This window comes from Peromyscus maniculatus, chromosome 14 (assembly GCF_049852395.1).
Source record: "Peromyscus maniculatus bairdii isolate BWxNUB_F1_BW_parent chromosome 14, HU_Pman_BW_mat_3.1, whole genome shotgun sequence".
In the NCBI taxonomy this organism is placed as follows: domain Eukaryota; kingdom Metazoa; phylum Chordata; class Mammalia; order Rodentia; family Cricetidae; genus Peromyscus; species Peromyscus maniculatus.
In genome coordinates, this window is record NC_134865.1 from 59,541,509 (window position 1) to 59,558,515 (window position 17,007).

A 17,007-nucleotide genomic window follows, 5' to 3' on the forward strand; every position below is an offset into this window, starting at 1 on the left:
GTTAAATTATTGGACTTCTCATTGTCTTCTTCCATCTGCCCACAATAGATAACTGTTCCCCTAAACCCCAGTGTGTGTGTGTGTGTGTGTGTGTGTGTGTGTGTGTGTGTGTGTGTGTGTATGTGTGTGTGTGTATGTGTGTGTGTATGTGTGTGTGTGTGTGTGTGTGTGTGTGTGTGTGTGTGTGTGTGTGTATTGGGATGATGCTTCAAATGCACTGTTCACGTATCTATTACTAAACCACATTCCCTTCTCTGGCCCTGTGGTGTATACATTCTCTCAAATGTATAGATTAAGTGAAAAAAAAAAAAAAGGTTGTTCTATCGAGATTTGACTCCCCAGGGACAGGCTTTAGTGTTCCCCGGGGGATGTAGATGACTCCCAAAGAGACAGACAGGCTGAAAAACAAGAGTTCCCGCAGCCGATGTCACCTGGAATAATCTATGTGACATCAAGCTCTTGGAAAAAGAGGCATGTATTGGGAAAATAATGGTTGACTTTTCTTTCCCCCAAGTTCGATGAAAGAACATGAATTCACAGACCCAAAAATACGAATGAACGTGAAGCCCAAAGAAAAGACACAAAGCTTATAACATTCAAATGGCTAAAGAACAATGGTAAAAAGAAAAAGTGGTGTGACTTGGAGAAAGACACATGAGGGGGAAAGAATCGCCTTCCTTCCTTTCTTCCTTCCTTCCTTCCTTCCTTCCTTCCTTCCTTCCTTCCTTCCTTCCTTCCTTCTTTTTTTTTTTTTTTCAAGACAGAGTTTCTCTGTGTAGTTTTGGTGCCTGTCCTGGATCTTGCTCTGTAGACCAGGCTGGCCTCGAACTCACAGAGATCTGCCTGGCTCTGCCTCCCGAGTGCTGGGATTAAAGGAGTGCGTTGCCGCCGCCGCCACCGCCCAGCTTGATAATTGCATTTCAGGACTCCTGCATGGGCAGTACACGCTCTTTACTGCTGAGCCGTCTCTCCAGAACTAGGTCTGCACTGTTTTGTCTGATGCTCACAAAACACTGCATACAATATGCAACAATCATTTCATGTGTTTTGGGACTTGTTATTTAACGTGCATGAGTATTTTGCCTGCATGTATGTCTGTGCACCATGCGTGTATACACGGTGCCCACTGAGGTCAGAAGAGGGCATCAGATTCCCTGTGACTGGAGTTACACATGGTTGGGAGCCACCACGGAAGGGCTGGGAATAGAACCCAGGTCTTCTGCAAAACCGGGCCATCTCTCCAGCCCTGATAACCAACTTCTGACTTCTCATGGGCGACAACAGAAGCCAATGCCTTTGATACAATCCAAGTGGTCAAACTCTAGAATGAGGTTCTACTTCAGAGACTTGCTTGCCAGCAGACCTGGGAATGTAAAAACTGTTCAAGGGGCTGGAGAGATGGCTCAGAGGTTAAGAGCATTGGCTGCTCTTCCAGAGGTCCTGAGTTCAATTCCCAGCAACCACATGGTGACTCACAACCATCTGTAATGAGATCTGGTGCTCTCTTCTGGTGTGCAGGCATACATGCAGGCAGAACAATGTATATATAATCAATAAATAAATCTTAAAAAACAAAAACAAAAACCAGAACTGTTCAAGGCATCGGGGGAATGTTAGATATACACACAATTAAAAAAATGTTAAAACCCCTTTAAAGCAAGGCCAACCTGGGGGCTGGAGAGATGACTCAGAGGTTAAGAGCACTGACTGCTCTTCCAGAGATCCTGAGTTCAATTCCCAGCAACCACTCACAACCATCTGTAATGAGATCTGGTGCCCTCTTTTGACCTGCAGTCATACATGCTGTATACATAATAAATAAATCTTAAAAAAAAAAAAAAAAAAAGCAAAGCCAACTTCCGACTGCCTCAAAGACAGTTTCTATTCATTACCATCTTTATTATGAGTCATATTTTCTTATTTCCTTTCATATCTTTTTTTGTTGTAAGCTAGAAATTTTGATATTGTAATATAGCAACCCTTCCCCAATCCAGAGTCTATTACTTTGCTTGTTATAGTTTTTGGTGTAGGTTTGCTTAATGTCTTTTCTGGAACAATTTTTAAGATACACATTGTATGGTTGTTTATGGACACTGAAATCTCTGTCCTGCTAGCTTAATGGTTACCTAGAGACTAAACAGATTTTGTTAAACTTTTGGGACAATGTATAAAAGCCAGAAAAAGAGGAGAAAAGTTTTCTTGGTATTGCTTCCAAACTGTGTTTCCTTTGGGGCTGGTATGCCCAATGAGATACACCAAAACCATCTGTAGGCACCCTGTCCCTTGTCTCGATTCTCAGGCAGTAGCCACAATGGGAAAAAAGCTTGTCAATGGGTTGTTTTTTCACACGTGAAATGATTGTTGCATATTGTATTCAGTGTTTTGTGAGCATTAGACAAAACAGTGCAGACATGGGTCTGGAGAGGCGGCTCAGCGGTTAAGAGCTTGTACTGAACATGCAGGAGTCCTGAGTTTGGTTCCCAGCACCATGCCTGGTGGCTCACAACTGCCTAGAACTACAGCTCAGGGAGATCTGAAGCCCTGTTCTGTGCTCTCTGGGTACCTGTGCGTTCACAGCACACACACACACACACACACACACACACACACACACGGAAAAAAAAAGAACACAGACATTTTACTCCTCTCTCTCATTCTCCAGAGTGGTTTAGGTAGCAAACAGTGCTACCTAAAATTCTTCTCTAATGAGTCTTTGTTTTACCATATTTAACAATTAATCAGCCATCTACTAGTCCCAGTGGTCTTGGATATAAAGAATTTTTATGATTTCTGAAGTTAAAAAAAATACATCTATTACCCTGATAGTCATAAGGTTATTAAAATATCATTATGTTGAAGGAATAACAAAGTGTTAATATGGAAGAAATTCCAATATTGCATTATTTATAATAGAAACAAAGGGAGAAACGGTGTTGTTTTCATGTTATGACATCGCTATACAATAACACATTATGCAACTGTTGAAAATGCTGTCTGTACTGGGGCAAGGAGAATTTTTATTTACAATACAGTCTTGAATGGTCTGAAGATTTCACACAAGAAAAGCTATTACTAGCTGGGCGGTGGTGGCGCACGCCTTTATTCCCAGCACTCGGGAGGCAGAGCCAGGCGGATCTCTGTGAGTTCGAGGCCAGCCTGGTCTACAGAGCAAGATCCAGGACAGGCCCAAAGCTACATAGAGAAACTCTGTCTTGAAAAACCAAAAACAAACAAACAAACATAACAAACAAAAAACCCAATTACTGTTATAGTATAATAGGTAATATATAATTTCTAGTAATATAGAATTTCTATTTCTCAAAGCATCTCATTTGCTAGCTTTGAGATAGGTACATGTGATGTAGCCCAGGTTGGGCTCAGAATATACATCTTCCTGCCTCAGCCTCTCGTGAGCCTCTGTCCTGAGACAGTTCCCAGGCAGGTGAGAAGAAGAAGCACACCCAGCACTTGGCAGGCTGAGTAATGGGTGATGAGTTCAAGACCAGCCTGGCTTGCCAAGTCAGATACTACCTGAAAAAAAATAAGGAGCATGAGGAGGAAGAGTTGGGGAAGGTAATTAGCAAGCAAATCGAATGCTGCCAAGCATGACATCCCAAGATCAGTCTTCAGCATCTGTAGATGTAACCAATCGTCTTATTAAAATAAGAAACACAGAGCCAATGTAAAAGAGAAAGCCGAGAGGTCAGAGCTCAGAGATAAAATCTTACCTCCTGCAGTGCTCCTAACTTCCCCGAGAGAGAGCTTCTTCCTGTTTGTCTGTCTTAAATAGTCTTTCTGTTCTGCCTTCTCATTGGTTGTAAACCCAACCACTTGACTGCCTTGTCACTACCTGTAAGTACCACCCTCCAGGTCTTAAAGGCGTATGTCTCCAATACTGGCTGTATCCCTGAACACACAGAAATCTATCTAGCTCTTCTAACCACCACGCTCTTGCTATGGCTCTAATAGCTCTGACCCCAGGGCAACTTTATTTATTAACATAAAATTAAAATCACATTTCAGTACAAATAAAATATCACCATAAGCATCCACATATTTAAAAAAAAAAGCAGGATGTGGTGGTATGGACCTTAACTCCAGCACCGGGGGGAACAGAGACAGGCAGACCCCAGAGCTCTCTTAGCCAGGCTATGGAACACTAAACAGCAGGTTCAGTGAAAGACTCTTTCAAAAATAAGGTGGAGAGTGATCAAGAAAGACGTCCATGTTGGTCTCTGCCCCCTCCTCCCACCCCCACTGACACACATGTGTTTACTGCTCCCAGCCCTGAGCCAGCAAAACAAGGAAAAAAGTCTTCCTGGGCCAAAGAGGCCAAACACTCACATTAAAACAAAAGGTGGTTTCTTTCTGCTCGTTTTGGGGCTGACACAGGATATAAGGGGTGTTGTTACCAAAACTACTGTCCTGGCGGGCAGGGGTTGAGAGCAGGGAACCCACAGCACTGACGTGCTGGGACAGGGCTGGTGTTCTCTGATGTGGCTTGTTTTGTTTGAGTAAGCATTTCCCGGGCTGATGCCAGCATTTGGAGTTTCCGAGGTTCCACAAAGGCTGGCGTTGCCAGTTTACTTGATACTCTTGTAAAAGGGTAGGCTTTTTTGATCCTCCGGCCTCCGCCTCTGCCTCTTCAGCATATTGTACTGGTATTTGCTACCACAACCAGCTAGGAATAGACTTTTGGGGTACCTCTTACATCATTCTCACAGACATCTTGCCAGGTAGATTTTTGGGCTTACCAAAACCAACTAAACAACCAAACCAAAACCCAAATCCCCAGAGTGCTACTACCACCACCAATAAAAAGCCATACAAAAATCAACAATAACAGCAACCAAAACCTCATAACTTTTAGGAGAACATGAGGGAGAGTATCTTTAAGCTCCCAGAAAAGCAAAATATTTCTTTCTTTTTAATTTTTTAAAAAATGTGTATGCTGTGTGAGTGGTGGAGTGGGTGGGTGTCTGTGCTATCGTGTGCAAATGGAGGTCAGAGGGCAATTTTTAGGAGTCCTCTCTCTACCCTGTGGGTTCCAGGGATCAAAATCAGGTCATCAACCTTGGTGGCCATGACTGAGTTATCTCCCCAGGACCTGAATCTATCTATCTATCTATCTATCTATCTATCTATCTATCTATCTATCTATCTATCTATCTATCTATCTATCTATCTTGAGACAGGTATTAAGATAGGTCTCACAATGTAGCTCTGGCTGTCCCGGAACTCACTATGTAGACCAGACTGACCTCAAACTCTCGGAGATTTATCTGCCTCTGCCTCCCAAGTACTGTGATTAAAAGCATGCACCACCTGTCTGGTTTGGAAATATTTCTTAATCGTGATGGGAAGAATAACTTCAAAAAAGGAGTAAACACATCTTACTACATGAAACATCCAAGAACTGGTTCATCCAAGATAGCTGTAAAGCCAATGGAAGGACCAGTCACAGCGCAGGGACCGAAAACCACGACGTCTGCACCTGAGGAAGTAACACGCTTCAAATCAGTGAGGAAAAGACAGACAACTGTTTCAACAGAAAATGGATAGAAGACCTCAATAAATCCTTTCCCTGAAGATACCAGGACTCCCAGCTCCTGGGCTGGCAAATGAGGAGCGTGGAATTGGCCACTCTGTTCTAGCAAGCAAATACCAAATCAGATGACAAAGCAGAGACCCATCTGAGAGAGGAGTGAGGTCACAGGGCAAGCCACTGCCTCCCTGACCCAGATAGAGAGATGGGGAGGTAGATACAGAGAATCGAAGTTCACAAGGACGGCAAACCACAGTAGAAACTCCGTGGGAACGGTGTAGATGTAACCAACCGTCTTATTAAATAAGAAACACAGAAACAATGTAAAAGAGAAAGCCGAGAGGTCAGAGCTCAGAGCTAAAATCTCACCCTTCCTCCTGCTGTCCCAGCTTCGCGAAAAGAGACCTACTTCCTCTCGGTTCGTATTTTTAAAGTATGTTGTTCTGCCTTCTCATTGGTTGTAAACCCAAACACATGACTGCCTCGTCACTGTCTGAATGTACAGCCCCCTAGGTCTTAAAGGCATATGTCTCCAATGCTGGCTGTATCCCTGAACACACAGAGATCTTATGGGATTAAAGGCGTGTGCCACCACCGCCACACTCTTGCTATGGCTCTAATAGCTCTGACCCTGAACACACAGATATCTATGGGATTAAAGGCGTGTGCCACCACCGCCACACTCTTGCTATGGCTCTAATAGCTCTGACCCCCAGACAACTTTATTTATTAACATACAATCAAATTAATATTTCAGTACAAATCAAAATAATATTTCAATACAATTAGATTACCACCACATTTCCCCTTTTCTATTTTAATAAAAAGAAAAAAAGCAAAAGGTTATGACTAACAAAAGAAAAACTATATACAAAAGTACAATAACTATATACAATATATACAAGTAATAAATACCTAAACAGGTATTTGACGAATCAGAGAAAATAATTCCATTATCTATCCTATTTTGATAATTCCAAGATGTATCTAATGTACTTTCTATCCTAATTAATTTTCAACTATAATTAACTAATCTTCAACCATAACTAACTAATCTTCAACTCCCTCAGAGACCCAAGAAGGGAATAATATTAGCTAACAAAAATAAAAACAGGAAGTGCATGCAAGCAACTTCCAAAAAAAATTTTGTGAGTTGACAGAAACAGCCAGCTGCCTGGGCAGTCACCTGAGGTTTCTCCGCAGTGTTGGGGCATCATCTTCAGCCTATAGGCTTAGTGTATCTGACAGACTCATTTGTGAAGTAGGATGTACACAAGGTCAACAGTTCAACCTCACATTGGGTGAGAGCAGTCCACGTACCAGAAACACCTGAATTCCACTAGTGTCCTGTCATGATTCAGGATTTTAAATTCTGGAAATTGTTGACAGTTTTTTAATTCAGCTGTCCATTCTTCTTGGCTGTGTATATATGGCTTCATCTCAGCATCCCCTTCTTCTCCACATCCCTCTATTAAATGCCAGTCTACTTTTGAGAGGCATGAGCTTTCAGCTGCTGTTCCATTGTACAACAGAATCCATCGGCCCTCTGCCTGTTAAGCTGCCTTCGAAGAAAAGGGCACCGTACCTTTTCCGGATGTGAAGGCCACTTCAGGGATGGGGCCATATTGTCCTGGCCTCAGAAGATGCCTTTTGATAAAGCCATAACCACACTTGTTTTGGCAAGAATCAGTAGTCCCTTGTTTCGTGATCTGTCTGTCCATTTTGTCCTGTTGATTCGAGGATACTTTGTTGTCCAGTGGCTAACTTTTGCCAGAATGAAAGTTGACTCCATATGCAGTTTCTTCAATGCCCATATTTTCTCTAAAGTAGATTGGTACTGCCAGGAGCCGACATGTCTCAAAAAAGAAAAATTTTCTAAGTTATTAAAACATTTTAAATGCCATATTCTGTAGATCTCTGAAGGGTTTGAAGATGACCTGTCTAAAACATCTCTGCTCAATTTTTAAAACATATCCAATATGACTACAAGTTCTATGATAATGTCTAACTACTAGCTTTCATTTCTTTATATCCTAATAGTTGATAATAATAACATTCAAGGATCAGAAATTTGCATTACATTGTTAAATGGATGGAATAAATACAATTAGAAATATACATATAGCATTTTCTAACAATATCAGTTTCAAATTTGTGTACAATATAAAACAATTCAATCCAATGTAAAGTATTTAAAACTAGTAATTGTCTTTCTCTTTTCTTTCTTTTTTTTTTCTTTCTTTCTTTCCTTCTTTCTTTCTTTTTTTTTTTTTAAACAAGAACCTTAAATCTAATCTCCTTTGCTTAGCCTTTTTCCTAACCCTTGACAATAACTTGTAACCAACCCCCCTAAATACTGAAAATTATCCCAGACCCAGAACCCATTAAAAAGACCAAAAAACCACCTGCCCCACACCACCTCTTTGGGAATGTGGGCGTCGTATTCTTAAAATTGCTTCCTGCTGGGTATGGGCGAAGTTTTCTTTATCCTGAAAGAAAAATTTTAGGTTAATTGTCAAATTCTAGGAGAGGTAACTATATCCTTCATTATCCAGTCTGTGTATAATGCCAAAGTTGAGGGTTTATCTCAAGTCCTTATTCAAGTAGTCTTTGAGACTGGATCATCTCAGCTAGTCATCTCAAATTTGCTCTGAGCACCTTGTAGTTCAAAGCTGATCTGTGGATGATGTTTGTCAGCTTAATGATATTATTATTGTCCACGTGGAATTGTTGTTGTTGTGGGGCCCCATCTTCTTTCTGGAGACTTCAGTTGATGTTAGGCCAGGCCGTGATTTCCTGCAGAAAACTGATAAGAGACTCGAACACAAAAACATATATATGCAGCTAGCCTTTTTTCTAGAATTAGTTAGTACTCTATGTGACCATTCATATCTTAACAAAGTTTAAAATATATATATATATATTAATCTCGTAAATTTTGATATAAAATTTATACTTTGAGAAAAGTTTAAAGAATCAGAATAGAATCAAAGAGTTGAGATTAGTAATAGAATAGTCCCTTAATTAATTTTGCTTTTGTCCTGTACCATAGCAGAAGATGGCTCTTATTCTGGCATGATACAGGGAGTTTGCATTTTCCTTTTAACAACATGCTTGATTTTAAAGAAGGAGAGAGCCATTCTCCAACTCCAAAGTCAGCTTTAAATTTTAATTGAACTGGGACTGTTAGAAGACCAATAGTGTTAAATCTTTAGAGAAAAGCAGAAACAAACATTTAGGAAGACATAAAATTTTTTTTTTTTTAGATAATATATACCCATACACCGTTTCACTCTGTTTCTTGGGATAGATGATTTGTCCCTTTTCTTCAGTTGTCTCATTTGTCCAGTGTTCTTCAGATTCCTTAACCTTCATTCTCCTAAAAGACAAAAACAAAAACCTTTCCCCAAGACTAATTTTGGGGATGTTCCTTTTTGGCAAGTTATTATCTGATGAAATGAAAAGGCATGTTTTATTGATACAAGTTAGTTTAAATTGGATGTTCATGCTGGTTGATGAACTATCACCTCCTCTAATTAAGAGGTCTCTCTTGTTCAAATCGAACCTTTATCAATTTTGATGGTACCCACAGCTTATCTTCTCCTGTAGAAACAAAAGCAAAACCACGTCCCCAATGTAATACATACCCTGGTTTCCATTCTGAGGTCAGCACATCCTTAAAGTATATAGGCTGATTTAATTCTGTAGTTTTTTCTATTATCCAATGTCTCTCTGCAGCTGTTGTTCCTTTCTCATTGGCATTCAGAAAATTCAAAGTTAGAAGAGCATTATGCAGTCTATTTCTGGGGGTTTTTGTTACCCATTTCTGTTTATTTAGCATATCCTTTAGAGTTCTGTTTGATCTTTCTATAACTGCTTGACCTGTAGGATTATGTGGTATGCCTGTAATATGCTTTATATTGTAATAAGCAAAAAACTGTTTCATTTTAACAGAGACATATGATGGAGCATTGTCAGTTTTGATTTGTGCAGGTATACCCATGATGGCCATAACTTCTAGCAAATGAGTGATTACAGAATCAGCTTTTTCAGAACTCAAAGCAGTTGCCCATTGAAATCCTGAATAAGTATCGATAGTGTGGTGTACATATTTCAATTTTCCAAATTCTGCAAAGTGAAACACGTCCATCTGCCAGATTTCATTTCTCTGAGTACCCTTTGGGTTACATCCTGCTGGTAATGGCGTCTGATTGTAGAAGGAACAAGTAGGACATTTCTTTATTATTTCTTTGGCTTGTTGCCAGGTTATGGAAAAATCCTTTTTTAAACCTTTACTATTAACGTGATGTTTTTTATGAAATTCTGAGGCCTCCAGCACATTTCCTATCAATAATTTATCAATCTCTTCATTGCCTTGTGCTAGAGGGCCTGGCAGACCAGTATGGGATCGAATGTGAGTTATATATAAAGGATGATTCCTTTTCCTGATTGTATCTTGTAATTGAATAAATAGTGAAGTTAATTCTGAAGCATCAGGGATAAATTCTGCAGTCTCAATATGTAACACCACTCTTTCAGCATACTGAGAGTCAGTTACTATGTTGAGAGGTTCTGAAAAATCCATTAATACCAACAGAATAGCATACAATTCTGATTTTTGCACTGAATTATACGGACTTTGAACCACTTTACTTAAATTTTCTGATTTGTAACCTGCCTTTCCTTCTTTGTTGGCATCTGTATAAAATGTACGAACTCCAGATATGGGTTTTTGCCGTACAATTCGAGGCAAGATCCATTCAGCTCTCTTTATAAGATCAATTCTATTGCTTTTGGGATATTTGCTGTTAATTTCTCCCAAAAAATTACTGCAAGCTCTTTGCCAAGGTTCACTTTCTGTCCATAATTTTTCAATGTCCTCCTTAGTTAATGGTACGACAATTTCTGCTGGGTCTATGCCTGCTAATTGACGAAGTCTCAATTTTCCTTTGTAAATCAAGTCAGAGATTTTTTCCACATAAGTTTTTAATTTTTTATTTGGTTTATTTGGTAAAAATATCCATTCCAATATAATATCTTCCCTCTGCATTAATATTCCAGTAGGAGAACGCCTAGAAGGTAAGATAACCAAAATGCAATCCAGCTTTGGATCAATACGATTCACGTGTCCTTCATGCACTTTCTTTTCTACCAATGCTAATTCTTTCTCAGCTTCAGGTGATAATTCTCTTGGACTATTTAAGTCCTTGTCACCTTCTAAGGTTTTGAACAAATTAGTCAGTTCATCATTTTTTACCCCAACAATAGTTCGTAGATGAGAAATATCTCCAAATAATCTTTGAAAGTCATTAAGAGTCTGTAGTCTATCTCTCCGAATTTGCACATTTTGGGGTCTAATTTTTTGTAGCTCTATTTTATATCCTAAATAATTAATAGAATCTCCTCTTTGTATCTTTTCAGGAGCAATTTGTAATCCCCAGCGAGGCAAAATTTTCTTTACTTCTTCAAACATTATTTCTAAAGTATCTGCATTTGAGTCAGCTAGTAAAATATCGTCCATATAATGATAAATTATAGATTTAGGAATTTTTTTACGTATCACTTCCAATGGCTGTTGTACAAAATATTGGCACAGAGTTGGGCTATTCAACATTCCCTGTGGGAGGACCCTCCATTGAAATCTTTTAACCGGTTGAGAATTATTATAAGTAGGCACTGTAAAAGCAAATCTTTCTCTGTCTTTTTCTTGTAAGGGTATTGAAAAGAAACAGTCTTTTAAATCAATAACTATGAGAGGCCATCCTTTTGGTAACAGAGTAGGCAAAGGCATCCCAGATTGTAGAGAACCCATTGGCTGAATTACTTTGTTAATTGCCCTAAGGTCTGTTACCATTCTCCATTTACCAGATTTCTTTTTAATAACAAATACAGGAGAATTCCAAGGGCTGGTTGATTCTTCAATATGCTGAGCATTTAACTGTTCTTCTACCAGCTCTTCTAAAGCCTGGAGTTTCTCTGTTGTTAAAGGCCATTGGTGGACCCATACAGGCTTGTCTGTTAACCATTTTAAAGGTAGAGCTGTTGGTGTCTTTGGAAGATCATCAGTTATTGTGCCCTGTTCTTGTATAATATGGATGGCTGGTGACCACTCATTAGAACAATATCTTCTAATATTTCTCTCAGTAACATGTGCTAGTTTATGATTTGTTTCTGAGATTGGAGGGATGTTAATCTGAGTATTCCATTGTTGCAACAAGTCTCGACCCCACAGGTTCATAGTTATGTTAGCCACATATGGTTTTAATTTTCCTCTCTGTCCTTCTGGACCTATACATTCGAGCCATCTTGCACTCTGTTTCACCTGAGATAATGTCCCAATTCCTAACAGTTGAACGTTTACCTCCTGAAGAGGCCAAGTTGGATGCCAAAATTCTGGTGCAATTATGGTAACGTCCGCACCTGTGTCTACCAGACCAGACAACAAAACACCATTTATTTTTATCGTTAATTTTGGTCTTTGTTCATTAATAGAAGTTTGCCAAAAAATTTTCTTTATGTTTTCTCCTGAATTTTCTATTCTCTCTGTTTCATCATTCTGACCAGCATGATTTATTCCAATAGGCATTTGGTTATTTAATCGCTCGCCAGAGCAGGCATTTCCTCTATGGCTGCCGGAAAGGTTTGAACTGGATTTGCACTGGGGGCCTGCCTGAGGCCCCTCTGGGAGTTTCCCGAAGACTGAGGCAAAGGATTACCCTGTCTGTCCTTTGTTGATCTACATTCGTTGGTCCAGTGTTTTCCCTTACCACACCTTCTGCATACTCCAGAAGGAAGGGGCATTCTGTTGCCATTGTTCCTTGAAGAAACATTGTTTCTGGAAATGACCTGTCTACAGTCCCTTTTCAAATGTCCTTGCTTTCCACATCCAAAACATCTAACATTCCTCAAACCTTTTGAAATTACTTCTCCTACCCATGTATCATCATGCTCATCAGCTTCAACATTAATTGTTTCTCTAATCCAATCTTCCATAGGTGCAGATCTTGCCCTTAATGGCCTGATTATTCTTTTGCATGCTGCATTCGCATTCTCAAAGGCCAAAGATTCAATTATTGCCTTACCAGCTTCTGAATCCGAGACCGTTCTCTTTACTGCTGAAGCCAGTCTTTGTAAAAAATCTGTAAAAGACTCTTTTGGGCCTTGCTTCACCTTTGTAAATGACTCAGATTTTTTTCCTGGTTCCTCAACTTTGTCCCATGCATTCAAGGCTGCCGTTCGACATAAAATTAGGGTTTGGACATCATATAAACATTGTGCTTGTGCTGAAGCATATTGGCCTTCGCCCATAAGCTGGTCCTGGCAAACTTGTACTCCTTTATCCCTCCATTGTTTTTCTATGTTTTTAGCCTCCTCCTTAAACCAAGTCAGAAATTGAAGTCTCTGGCTGGGTTCCAGAACACCTTGTGCGAGGTCCCGCCAGTCCTGTGGTACTATCCTATTATATGTTGACCAAGTGTTTAACATTTGCTTTACATATGGGGAATGCATGCCATAAGATACTATTGCCTCCTTAAACCTTTTTAAATCCAACATTTCAATTGGAGCCCAAGTATTTTGTGTAGCCATTTGATCAGGCATCTGCTGTACTGTTACAGGATAAATTAAGGGTGACTGTGTGAAAACAGGCTTTCTTTCTGCAACCTTATGATCCCGACTTGAAACAACTTCACTGTTAATTTCTTCTGTCTGAATTTTTACAGGTTTAACAAGTTCTTCTAACGCTGTTATCCTGGCACTTAAATTGACTATCTTTTTAAATATTAAAATGTGGATTATTATAGTGATGAGGTGCATAATTCCACCAATACTAATATTATATAGTTGTTCCATTGCCAGACTGCCTAAAATTTCGAACAAAAACCAATTTTCTTCCAATGTACACATAAAACCCATTTGTTTTTTAATGTGGAAAAAAATTCTCTTTTAGATAGTTTCCTTTAAAATATCTGATATATTATGACTTACCAAATCTGCGTAGAACAGTAGAAATCCGAGGGGATTTTCAAAGCAGTCACCTAGTGTCCCAGGTGTAAATCCAGAGAGAGAGAGAGAGAGAGAGAGAGAGAGAGAGAGAGAGAGAGAGAGAGGAAAGAGAGAACGCACAAGAAAGCGTAGCCGGCTAAAGCTTAAATGCAGCCACGTGTTCCCTCTTGTGCCGAGTCAAGGCTTGGGTCTGGCTTCCTTAAGCTCCGACCACGTGCGTTGGCTTTACAGGCAGGGCCCTGTTCGGCAGGGCAGGTCTGAGTTGTTTGTAGCACCGGCTTTAGGCAAGCTGCTCACAGACCTAGGCCCGGGCTAGAAGTTGCTACCCGGACTAGGACGCCAGCAGCTCGGACTAAGAAGCCGATCGCCGCTGGCCGCCGTGTGCCGCCGCTGCCGCCGCCGCCGCCGCCGCCGCCGCGGGCCGCCTGCCGCCCTTGCGGGAAAGCGGACCTGCCGCCAAGCCAAGCAGTTTTTAATGGATTCTTGTCACGTTGGGCGCCAGATGTAGATGTAACCAACCGTCTTATTAAATAAGAAACACAGAAACAATGTAAAAGAGAAAGCCGAGAGGTCAGAGCTCAGAGCTAAAATCTCACCCTTCCTCCTGCTGTCCCAGCTTCGCGAAAAGAGACCTACTTCCTCTCGGTTCGTATTTTTAAAGTATGTTGTTCTGCCTTCTCATTGGTTGTAAACCCAAACACATGACTGCCTCGTCACTGTCTGAATGTACAGCCCCCTAGGTCTTAAAGGCATATGTCTCCAATGCTGGCTGTATCCCTGAACACACAGAGATCTTATGGGATTAAAGGCGTGTGCCACCACCGCCACACTCTTGCTATGGCTCTAATAGCTCTGACCCTGAACACACAGATATCTATGGGATTAAAGGCGTGTGCCACCACCGCCACACTCTTGCTATGGCTCTAATAGCTCTGACCCCCAGACAACTTTATTTATTAACATACAATCAAATTAATATTTCAGTACAAATCAAAATAATATTTCAATACAATTAGATTACCACCACAGAACGGTGCTGGAGCTGCATATTTAGGGCATTGTGTTAAGTGTATTAAGCCAGTTGAGATAGTGAAAAACACCATTTGAATCTACTCAGGTGAAGACGTTAGTCTAGGGGCTGAAGAGATGTCTCAGAGGTTAAGAGCATTGGTTGTTCTTGCAGAGGACCCAGGTTGAATTCCTAACACCCACATGGGCACTCACAACTGTCAGTAACTCCAGTTCCAGGGAATCTGATGCCATCTTCTGGCCTCTGCAGGTACTTTATTTATTTATTGATTGATTGTATTATTTATTCCAGGATATAGGAGCATAAGAATACTTTGTAACTTATTCTGTAAAACTACCATTTCACTGATGCTAAACCCAGACAAAGATATTAATAAAACTTAAGGGCATTGATACAAAAAAATCATCAATAAAATGTTGCAATTCAAATACAACACTTTATTAAAAAAAAATCAAGCCGGGCGTGGTGGCACACGCCTTTAATCCCAGCACTCGGGAGGCAGAGGCAGGCAGATCTCTGTGAGTTCGAGGCCAGCCTGGGAAAGACGCAAAGCTACACAGAGAAACCCTGTCTCAAAAAAAACAAACCAGAACAACAAAAAACCTTGTATTTATGTTGGGTTGGGGATGTAGCTCAGTGGTAGAGCGCTTCCCTACCAAGCACAAGCACAAGGCCCTGGGTTCGATCCTAAGCTCAAAAAAAAAAAAATCATATACACATCAAAGGGAACCTTTCCCAGGTTTGCCAGGGTGCTAAAACAAAACAGTTAAGGGGCTGGAGAGGTGGCTCAGTGGTTGAGAGCACTGGTCGCTCTTCCAGAGGACCCGAGTTGGACTCTTGGCATCCACACAGCAGTTCAAAACCATCTGTAACTTCAGTCCTCGGGGATCCCACACTCTTTTGGCCTTTGTGGATATTAAACGCATGTGGTGTACAGTCAGATATACAGTCAGAACACTCATGATTATGACAATAAAGATTCAAAAATAAAAATCAGTTCATGTGATCTGTCAGATCAACAGGCAGAAGAACACAATAAAGATCATCATGCCAGCACAAGTACGTTAGCTTTCCACTATAGGAACCAATCCTTAGCATAATCAGCTAGTAAAGAAAACGGGATCGTTTTGGCTCAGAGTCGTAGAGTTTTCAGCCCATGGTTGGTCAGTCCCACTGCTTCGGGGCCTGTGGTGAGGTAGCACATGGGAGGGGCGTGTTGTGGAGTGAGGTGCTCACCTCCTGGCAGGTGTGAAAGAAGAGCCAGGGCTTGGCTTCTAACTCCCCCCTCAGCCGAGGACCTGACTCCCTCCCCTCCACTAGCCTTCACCCACCAAAAGTCCCACCATTTCCCAATAGCGCCAGCCTGGGAGCCACACGCAGACATGTGGACATTTAGGGGCATTCAAGATCCAAACTGTAGCAGTACTGACGAAGCAGTTAGCAAAAAATCCAGTGTTCACTCATGATTAGAAACTCTGGCATGTGCCTGTGAGATGGCTGAGCAGGTGGCGTAGTAAGCTTGATGACCTAAATTTCATCCCCAGAATGTACATGATGGAAGGAGAGGGCTGACTCCCAGAAGTTGTCCTCTCTGTCTCTGTCTCTGTCTCTGTCTCTGTCTCTCTCTTCACACACACACACACACACACACACACACACACACACACACACACATGGTGGCAGGGGGGGGAAGAGAGAGGAGAGAGGAGAGAGAGGGGGGAGAGAGAGAGAGAGAATATTAATAGAAACCTTTTAAAATGTAAAAATGAAGACTCCTGGCAAACTAGGAACAGAGGAGACATCCTTTACTTGTAAATAATATCTCCAAATCAATGTGCAGCTAATATCAAATCAGTAGTAAGGTATTTGAAGCTTTCCCATGAGATCAAGAAAAATCCACTCCCTCCCCCAACACAGCTTTTTGACACCACACTGGAAATCCTAGTTAGTGCAGTGTAGAAAAAGGAAATGACATCATACAGATGGGAAAGGGAGAGACAGAGCTGTCTCTGTCCCTAGGTGACATAATTGTCTAGGTAGACAATCCATTACATGAATTAAATGTTGAATTCAGACACACTTCTATACATATACTGCTTTTTCTTTCTGTGATAAGACACCCTGAGAAGGCAACTTATAAAAGAAAGTTTAATTGGTTCTCTGGTTCCAGAGTCCAGGGTTAGAGTCTAGGGTGGCGGAGTGGATGCCTGGCAGAGTGGAGGCATGGAGGAGTGGAGGCATGGAGGAGTGGAGACATGGAGGAGTGGAGGCATGGAGGAGTGGAGGCATGGAGGAGTGGAGACATGGAGGAGTGGAGACATGGAGGAGTGGAGACATGGAGGAGTGGAGGCATGGAGGAGTGGAGACATGGAGGAGTGGAGGCATGGAGGAGTGGAGACATGGAGGAGTGGAGGCATGGAGGAGTGGA